General features: G+C 28.0%; 1 non-coding gene across 1 annotated transcript; it reads left to right on the top strand.

Moving 5' to 3' along the window:
• Positions 1-10,100: 10,100 nt before the first annotated feature.
• On the top strand, positions 10,101-10,182 carry trnas-gcu (transfer RNA serine (anticodon GCU)). Its single transcript has one exon. It is a non-coding gene; the product is annotated as a tRNA-Ser (tRNA).
• Positions 10,183-10,727: the final 545 nt, after the last annotated feature.

Genomic DNA, 10,727 nt, shown 5'->3' with positions numbered 1-10,727 from the left:
AGACAAGTCTAAAAAGTATAATTTAGAGTTTTGCAAATATATTTTTCATATATATACATACACATATTTTTACATATATGTATATATACGGTTAATATTATATTTACATGAATACATTCATTTTAACACACGCACACACACATACATACCTCATATATAATATATGAGAGTGTATATAAAAAAGTGTGTATGTGTATTAGGGGTATTCAAAAAAAGTGAATAATTCAAATCTAAAAAACCATAACCTCTTGATGTGGGGCAAATGTATAAAAAATGAGCCTCGCAAAGTTTGAGCGCTGTCCGATCACTTCCCCCCCCCCCTCCCTCAAGTTTTTTTTCAAATTTTTTTTTCTCTGCTATATGTATATAGGCCTATATTTTTGTTCAAAAATATATGGTCTTTTTCCTACTTCTCAAAAATCTATGTTTGGTGGTATTGAAAATCATGAAAATCAGAATTTTTGTAGTTAAAGTTAGATCTGTTGTGCTTTTCAGTTTCATCAGAATATCTATGAATATGCTGCCCCATCATACCTATTGACCGCTCTGAATGGTCATTTACAAAAATCAAAGATTCGGCATATTTTTGAAAAGTTTTGAAGCATGACTGAGTATGCCAATAGTTTGGTGGAAGTGAGAGCCAGTCTTGAACTCGTTGCTTATCAAACCCAATCATGTCAAAAATCAGGTAAGAAAAGACATCAACCAAGGCAGACAAGTATGGTGGTTTTTTCCCAATTTTTGTATTCATTTTATAAATTTCTTTGATATCTTGCTTTATTATTTGGCTTATAATAGTCAGAGCTAAGCATATCAAATGACAGAATTACTGATGCAATTTTTGCCTTCTCCTCTGATGCTAACTCATCATCTAGCAAAGCTAAAGGTATCATTGTTGAATCCAAATACCAACAGTGTTTATACTGAGACTCTAATACAGCATCGACAGCTATTGGGTTTGTACATACCTTCTTGTACAGATGCATTTGATGTATGGCTGTAATGTCAAGAAAAGGAGCTTTGATGACATCCTCAGATTGTAGATACCATTTTGCATAAAAGCAAACAATAAATTCTGTAATAAGCTAAATTTCAATTTTCAGTTTATCATTTTCCTAAACAAACGTAAGTTGATTGGATAAAAGCCGAAGCTTTAGATAATAAATTGCTTTTCTAAAAATCTTGCATGATGAATGGCACCAGTTTTTCTTACGTTATAGATAATAAGTACGTGACAACTAATTCTGCAAGCTCACTTCTATCATCTCTTATAATACCTGATTTACTAACGTATGCTTTGCAAAATGTTAATGACGTCATAGCTGCCTTTTCTAAAAAACTGCTTTTAACCTTATTCCAATCAAACCGTAACAGTAGAACTGAATTATAGTTAAAATTAGGTTCTTCAAAAATATTTTTAAGCTATTTTGAAAAGAGGATTATCAGGTCCACTAGTTTCTTCATTGGTCACTAATTTCCAAAAGTGAAGCATTCTTAATTCAGTCACATGATGCCTACATGCTATTTGGAGGAGATACTTATCCAGTTCTTGAGATATTCTGGAAACTGATCCTTTATTCGTCCCAGTGTTGGATGATGTTGTATCAAAGCATATTCCTCTAGTTTTTGACGTAAGTTGATACTCCTTAATTAAGTTCATTACACCTAAGAACTAATCTTCACCAGTGGATAACGCTAGTGGAGGTACTCCAATTAGGTAAGTCTGTCCATTAATGTTAACTAAAACAGCCATTCTATCCCTCTTTAACATTTTTCCTTTGTTTAGCTCAAACAAGGTCTTCCCATCAAAATGAATTATACATGGATATGGAAATGCGTCTATGGCTGCTTTAACATCTTCTTTTGAAATTTTTGCCATGTTTTCATTTTCTTTTTTCATTTTTCTATATGCGGTAGACTGACTGCTTTTAACTTATTTAAGATCAACATCTGATTGATATAGAATTGCATTTGTTACCTTCTGTAAAACATTTGGTGATATATCACAGGCTGTAGCAGTAAGTGAAACATTACCAGCAAAAACATCTTTTGGAATTTTTGCAATTACTGTGTCTGGGTTTTCAGAGAATTCTATATGATACCAATCACCTGGCTCGAAATCAGATTCAATTGAAGAATCATCGCTTAGAATTGTGTCTATAAGTTCAACGTTGGGTTCATCTCTCAAAATCTTAGGCTGTAAACGATTTTTCTTCCTGGTGCTTTCTTTTGCCTAATTAACAGAAAAAATGTAGTTTTAGTTTTTAATTTTAAAATTAGTGGAAAAAAGAATTAACAGAGCTTGAGAAAGAGCTAAAGTAATTAATTAAAAGTATTGAATACTTTTTTTCTATATTTAATATCCTCTGAACCAATAACAAACTTTCTTTCATTTTCCTGATCTTCAAGAAATTTTAGATCTTCAATCTTGTCTTTTAGTGATCTTTTTTTATCTTTACTGATTGTGTCTTTGAGATTAGAATTACCAGCCCAAAAAAGTTTTTTTATTTCAATCTCAAACTTGTTTTGTTTACCCAAATCACCACTATTTCCCCTTTTTTCATTTTTTTTCAAGTTGGAATAGGACTTATGCAATTTAAAAAGTTTTTTAACTAAACTTAAATCAGTTAACACATCAAATCCATCTTTAATCCAGGGTCTCTTGATTTTAGACAAAATACATTCACAACAACTCTCCGAACATCTAGAAAAAGTTTTTTTAGGGGGACAAGCAATAATACTTGATATTGATACAGATCGACATTGTTGGTTATATATTAAATGTTGAAGTATATCCAAGCCTGTTGTATATCTATAAGTTGTATATCTAAATAGAAAAATTTATATTTTATAAATAAAATAAATTTTTTAGCAACTAATGACTCATTATAATTCCAATATTAATAAAAATATTTATACCTGATATAGCTGGTTTTGCCTCTTTTATAATAAAAAGTTCCTTTTTCATTGACCTAAGTTGTGCTTCACTCATTTTTAACGTTTATTGTACAGTGGTGGCCAAAAGTCTTGGAACATTATATTTTATGTTATGAAATCAATATATTTGTGTGAAAAACAATTTATTAGTAAATTTTTTTATTTTTTTCAATAAAATAAGTGTTTATAACAATTTTAAAGATGATAGGTACATGCACATACATGATAAAAGTTCAATATTTAATGGAAGCATAGTTATTGTCAATTACCATTTGGATACGTTTTGGCATGCTATTAACAAGTTTTGTACAATAGTCTGGTGTAATTTCATGGATCCACACTGATTTGATTGCTTCAACTAAATCATTATAGGATCTAGGCTTTTTGGCAGCAACTTTTACTTTCATAATATGCCAACAATTTTCAATAACATTAAGATCTGGTGATGACCCAGGCCAATTTTCAAGGGTTTGAATTCGTTTATCAGCAAACCACTTCTTTACAATTTTGGCTGTGTGGCATGCCGCACCATCCTGTAGGAAATAAGTGTAGTTCAAGATCTGCATGAAAGGTGGCAACTTCTCCTTCATAACATCCAAATAGACTTTTCTGTTTATTGTGGTATTCTTGGGCATTATCCATAATGGCCCACGTCCTTTGGCAGAAATAGCAACCCAAACCATACAAGACACAGGAGCCTTGACACTGCTAACTGTATATTTTGGCATATATCTGCAGTTTTTTGGTCTTCTTACAAAGTTGTTTGTAAGATTAAATTGTTTAATACATGTTTCATCAGAAAAAAGAACTTTAGACCAATTTTCTCCAGTCCAATTCTTGTAGCGCTGACAAAATGTTTTTCGATCTTTTAGGTTTTTTAATGATAAAAAAGGTTTTTTTGCTGGCTTGCATGCCTTCATTTTGAAATCAACCAAAAGCCTTCTTCTAACTGTTCGGTCACTTACTTTTTTCTCAATAAAAATTTCTTTTGAAATCTCGTGTGCAGATAGCCGTGGATTTGCATGGTTCATCCGCCCAATAAGTTTGTCAGTTCTTGAGGTGGTTGCTCTGGGCCTGCCTGATCTCATCTTTGAAGTAAAATTTAATTGGGGCTCTTCTTTATGCCTCTTTAAAGTTCTACTTACAGTTGATAATGAACAACCAAGCTTTTCAGATATTTCTCTTTGAACTAAACCTTGTTCATATAATGCAGCAATAATTCCTCTTCTTTTAAGTGAAAGTTCTGGCATAATATAGCTGATAAATTGCTTATGAATAATAAAAAATGATAATAAATTGCGCATTATACAAATATGTAACTATAAACATATTGCTATGTAAAAACAAAAGCATCAAACTTTCAAAATTTATACTTTAGATCAAAAATAAATTTTTTTGGTCGTTAAATGTTTTGTTCCAAGACTTTTGGCCACCACTGTATGTACTAATCTGTATTTATTGGAAAAATTCAAAGTTTTAAACTATCAGAATTTACACAAAAATATATGTATATAACATCAGGCATAACAGAAAATATATTTTTAAAAATACCAATTTTCATGATTTTCAATATCACCAAACAGAGATTTTTGAGAAGTAAGGAAAAAACCATATATTTTTAAACAAAAATATAGGCCTAAATATATATAGCAGAAAAGAAAAATTTGAAAAAAAAAAAAAAATTGCCCCTCCCTCAAGACACCTGAAAACGACCACTTTTCGGTCAATTTTCCCCTTAATTATTAGCTTGAGGGGGGGTCAAAAGTGAACAGACAGCGCTCAAACTTTGTGATGCTCATTTTTTATATATTTGCCCCAAATTTAGGGGGTATGGTTTTTTAGATTTGAAAATTCACTTTTTTTGAATACCCCTAATGTGTATATATGAGATACGTATGCATGTGATTGTATGTGTGTACATATGTAAGTATATGTAATGATATTTGTATACATTATAATATATTATATACAAAAATCATTACATAATAAGATATAATATATATAATAATAAATATATATATATTCATTATTATTATATATATATATATATATATATATATATATATATATATATATATATATATATATATATATATATATATATTTATATATATATATATATATATATATATATATATATATATATATATATATATATAAATATATATATTGTATATATGCATATATATATATATATATGTGTGTGTACATATGTAAGTATATGTAATGATATTTGTATACATTATAATATATTATATACAAAAATCATTACATAATAATATATAATATATATAATAATAAATATATATATATTTATTATTATTATATATATATATATATATATATATATATATATATATATATATATTTATATATATATATATATATATATATTGTATATTATTTTTAAACCTCAAGAAATACAGTTGCTCTCAGTACAAATAATATTATTATATAAGATATTTTCGCTGGGTTATGGATACCAGCATCATCAGCTTGTAAAATGTTACAATAATTTTTAATCGTTATAGTTTAAATAAAAAATGTTACTATTGACGTCAGCGGTTGAATGGCTTCTTTTGATTTTCAAATTTTAAAAATGGCGTCCAAAACATAGTTTTGACATATTGGCCTTCATCAAGATTAATTCCGCCGTTTCGCGCAGAGCACATGTTGTTTTGTATTTCTTGTGCCTATCTAATTTTTCTTTCAAACTTTTTATTTTCTACCTTTAACGTTCTTGTTTTTCCCAAATAATATTTTCTTTGCAAAAGGTTTTATGAAATGCTAATGCAGATTGATTAGGTTTGTTTTCATTAATGCTCTTCTGATGTTGATGCATCCGCGTACTTACCTGCATTTTTGTTTCACCTATGTAAATTTTGGAGCAGTTGCATTTTATTATATAGGTTCCAGGTTGGCTGTTACTTGATAGTTTTGTTTTGTTATTTGATGTTAATAAAGATCTTAAATTTGGGTTTGATTTAAATACTGTTCTGTACCCTGCTTTTCGGAATATTTTTCGAAGTTTCGGTGAAAGGCCTGGTACCCATGGTAAAGAAACTACAGGAAGATTGTTGCATTCTGATGGAATTTTGTTTTTATTTTCTGTTTTTTGATAAAATTGGTGTGTAATATTCCTCAATAGCTTTTCATCGTACCCATTATCAATAAACATGTCAATTAAAAAATTTATTTCGTTTTGCAAATGATGCTTACTACAGATGGAGAAAGCTCTGTGGAGAAAAAACCTTTAAATATAGCTGTTAAAGTATTTGGATCGTGATTTAAATGCGGTTTAAGTTGAATGTTAATGATTGCCTCTTTTCGATATACTTTGTACTCATATTTCCTAGTGTGTTATTTGTAATGGTTATATCAAGAAAGTTAAGCGTTTTTGTTTTGTCTTCAACTTCAATTGTGTATTTTATTGCAGGATGTTGTTGATTTAAAATATCTTGGAACTATTTTGCTTGTTTGATGTTAGGAAATCTTGCATGGCTATCGTCAACGTATCTTAAAAATGATTTTAGATTAAGTGCAGGATTTTTTGTCAAAGCCATTTTAATTGCATTATTTTCATGGAATTGTAGAAAAGATTCCGCGAGAACAACCATGAAAGAAAGTCCGATTGGTCCTGAGTTTTCCATTACGTGAATTTCATTGTTCCAATGAAAATAACATATAAGCAAAATTCTACGAGTTGCTTTATTTCAGTTATACTTAGTTTTGTTAAGTTTTTATATGATAAATTGTTACTTAATTGTTCTAAAAGTATAACGGTGGCTTCTTTTAACGGAATTGACGGGTACAAATTTACAACATCATAAGACACTTGAATATCATTGTTGGCGACATTCCATTTTTCAGCTTTTTTTATAAAGTCAAAAGAGTTTTTAAATCGTGTCCGATTTTCATTTAAGACTGGTTGTATTGTCTTAACTAAGAATTCTGATATTCCGTGGTTTGGTGTGCCAATGGTAGAAATAATTATTCTCATAAGGTACGATTTTTCTGGTTTATGAGCTTTTATTACTCCATGCATTCGATGTAGGATATGATCACTTGGATATATTTTTTCGTATTCCTTTTAGAAAAACGCTGTTTTTTATTTAGTTTTGAAAGAAATCTTCTAAATTTTGCCGCGTAACTGGCAGTAGGGTCTTCACTAATAATTTTTGTCGGACCAATTTGTACACGGATTTTTTCTAAAGCTTTAGAATGTTCAATTCTTACAAAACCTGTTCCTTTGTCAAAAAGGTATGTAGCAATGGCTTCATCGTTTTAAACAAATTAAGTAACAATTTATCATATAAAAACTTAATAAAACTAAGTATAACTGAAATAAAGCAACTCATAGAATTTTGCTTATATGTTATTTTCATTGGAACAATGAAATTCACGTAATGGAAAACTCAGGACCAATCGGACTTTCTTTCATGGTTGTTCTCGCGGAATCTTTTCTACAATTCCATGAAAATAATGCAATTAAAATGGCTTTGACAAAAAATCCTGCACTTAATCTAAAATCATTTTTAAGATACGTTGACGATAGCCATGCAAGATTTCCTAACATCAAACAAGCAAAATAGTTCCAAGATATTTTAAATCAACAACATCCTGCAATAAAATACACAATTGAAGTTGAAGACAAAACAAAAACGCTTAACTTTCTTGATATAACCATTACAAATAACACACTAGGAAATATGAGTACAAAGTATATCGAAAAGAGGCAATCATTAACATTCAACTTAAACCGCATTTAAATCACGATCCAAATACTTTAACAGCTATATTTAAAGGTTTTTTCTCCACAGAGCTTTCTCCATCTGTAGTAAGCATCATTTGCAAAACGAAATAAATTTTTTAATTGACATGTTTATTGATAATGGGTACGATGAAAAGCTATTGAGGAATATTACACACCAATTTTATCAAAAAACAGAAAATAAAAACAAAATTCCATCAGAATGCAACAATCTTCCTGTAGTTTCTTTACCATGGGTACCAGGCCTTTCACCGAAACTTCGAAAAATATTCCGAAAAGCAGGGTACAGAACAGTATTTAAATCAAACCCAAATTTAAGATCTTTATTAACATCAAATAACAAAACAAAACTATCAAGTAACAGCCAACCTGGAACCTATATAATAAAATGCAACTGCTCCAAAATTTACATAGGTGAAACAAAAATGCAGGTAAGTACGCGGATGCATCAACATCAGAAGAGCATTAATGAAAACAAACCTAATCAATCTGCATTAGCATTTCATAAAACCTTTTGCAAAGAAAATATTATTTGGGAAAAACAAGAACGTTAAAGGTAGAAAATAAAAAGTTTGAAAGAAAAATTAGATAGGCACAAGAAATACAAAACAACATGTGCTCTGCGCGAAACGGCGGAATTAATCTTGATGAAGGCCAATATGTCAAAACTATGTTTTGGACGCCATTTTTAAAATTTGAAAATCAAAAGAAGCCATTCAACCGCTGACGTCAATAGTAACATTTTTTATTTAAACTATAACGATTAAAAATTATTGTAACATTTTACAAGCTGATGATGCTGGTATCCATAACCCAGCGAAAATATCTTATATAATAATATTATTTGTACTGAGAGCAACTGTATTTCTTGAGGTTTAAAAATAATATACAATATATATATATATATATATATATATATATATATATATATATATATATATATATATATATATATATATATATATATATATACATATTGTATATATATATTTTATATATATATGTTATATATATCTTATATATATATATATATATATATATATATATACATATATATATATATATATATATATATATATATATATATACACATACATATATGTTTATATATATGTTTATATATATATATATATATATATATATATATATATATATATATATATATATATGTATATTTATATTTATATATATATATATATATATATATATATATATATATATATATATATATATATATATATATATATATATATATGTATATATAATACATAGAGAGTTTATATAAAAAGTGTGTATACATTTATAACTTATATACATAAATACATATTTAGATACCTACATACAGACATACATACATACATTCATACATACATGCATACATACATACATACATACATACATACATACATACATACATACATACATACATACATACATACATACATACATACATACATACATACATACATACATACATACATACATACATACATACATACATACATACATACATACATACATACATACATACATACATTAATAAATACATGAGTATATGAAATTATATATGATATCAAATATATGAGAGTGTTTATAAAAAAGACTAGTGAAAAAAAAAATTGAGTGCTATGATCTTTAACAGGTATTAAGTAAAGTTATCTAAGCTTTTTGAAAAATTAAATAAACTTCTACGCTCAGATAATTAGATTATGTGTTTTCAAAAGTATAAACAATACACGCTCAGCTTGGAATGTTAATTTTCTTAGAAAAGCACAAATTTAAACTTTTAAATATATTTTTAATCTTACTTGAGTTATTTTTATATGCAACCAAGATAAGCCCATTATATTTTCAGCCATAAAAAGAGTTAAAAGTGGTGATTTATATTATATATTATTTATATACATTTATTTTTAAAAATTTCATTTGCTTAAATGTTTACTGCGCTTGCGTGTAATAACTTGTCCCTTCTAAACGACCGTGCCACCTCCACAGTAAATGACTACTGACTTCATTTGTATTGTTAACTTACCAATATACGTGCGCATTGATAGTAAAAACCTAATCAAATTAGTCAAAATCATGCGGGATAAACTCTCGAAAAAAATCGTTTTTTATTTTAAGTATTTATATACTTTATTTGAGGGCGTTTGGAACCAAAATTATATTAAGGGGGGGGGGGCAGTACTGCCCCGAAATAGTTTTAAGAACCTTGTTTTTTTAAGTTATTTTTGCAGTCAATTTCTTCTAAATTACTTATTTGAAAAATTATTAGGGGCAAATGCCCCTGCTGCCCACCCGGTTGCTATGGGCCTGTATTTATAATCATTACTCATTTAATTATGAATGTAAGTTTCAATATAAAGTATTTACTTTATCCACGTGATACAACGACGAGGTGGCCGAGTGGTTAAGGCGATGGACTGCTAATCCATTGGGCTCTGCCCGCGTGGGTTCGAATCCCATCTTCGTCGATCGCAATTTTGAACGATTTTTTTATTTCTGGCTTTACTTTTACGATAAATTTTTATAGGCATTAAAACGCGTTTAGAAATTAAATTAGAATTTGGTCTTTTTAAATTTAATTAAATTTTAAATTTTGGAATAAAGAAAATTTTAAAATTTTAATTTCTGATTCAAATTCTAATTTAATTAAATTTAAATTTAAATTTAATTAAATTTTAGATTTAATTAAATTTAATTAAATTTAAATTTAAATTTAATTAAATTAGAATTTGAATCAGAAATTAAAATTTTCTTTATTCCAAAACAGAAACCATATTACGATAGTTCTCTTTTCAATTAATGGACTTTCCAAAAGACGGGCCTTTTTTATTTTTACCAACCAAATTAATGCAACTAATGAGTTTTTGGAATTAATAAGCGGAACATTTTTTATATAAAGTTTGCGAAAAGTTTTTGACTATTTTTCATTCCAATTGCAAAAAAAAATCGGACACTTGCAATATATTATGATGGTGCTAAAGAAACTTAAAGTATATTTACAAAGTTTTCAATA

The sequence above is a fragment of the Hydra vulgaris genome, chromosome 11 (genome assembly GCF_038396675.1).
Source record: "Hydra vulgaris chromosome 11, alternate assembly HydraT2T_AEP".
Classification (NCBI taxonomy): domain Eukaryota; kingdom Metazoa; phylum Cnidaria; class Hydrozoa; order Anthoathecata; family Hydridae; genus Hydra; species Hydra vulgaris.
Note: the sequence above shows the minus strand (reverse complement) of the source record. Positions and strands in the feature narration are given on the sequence as shown.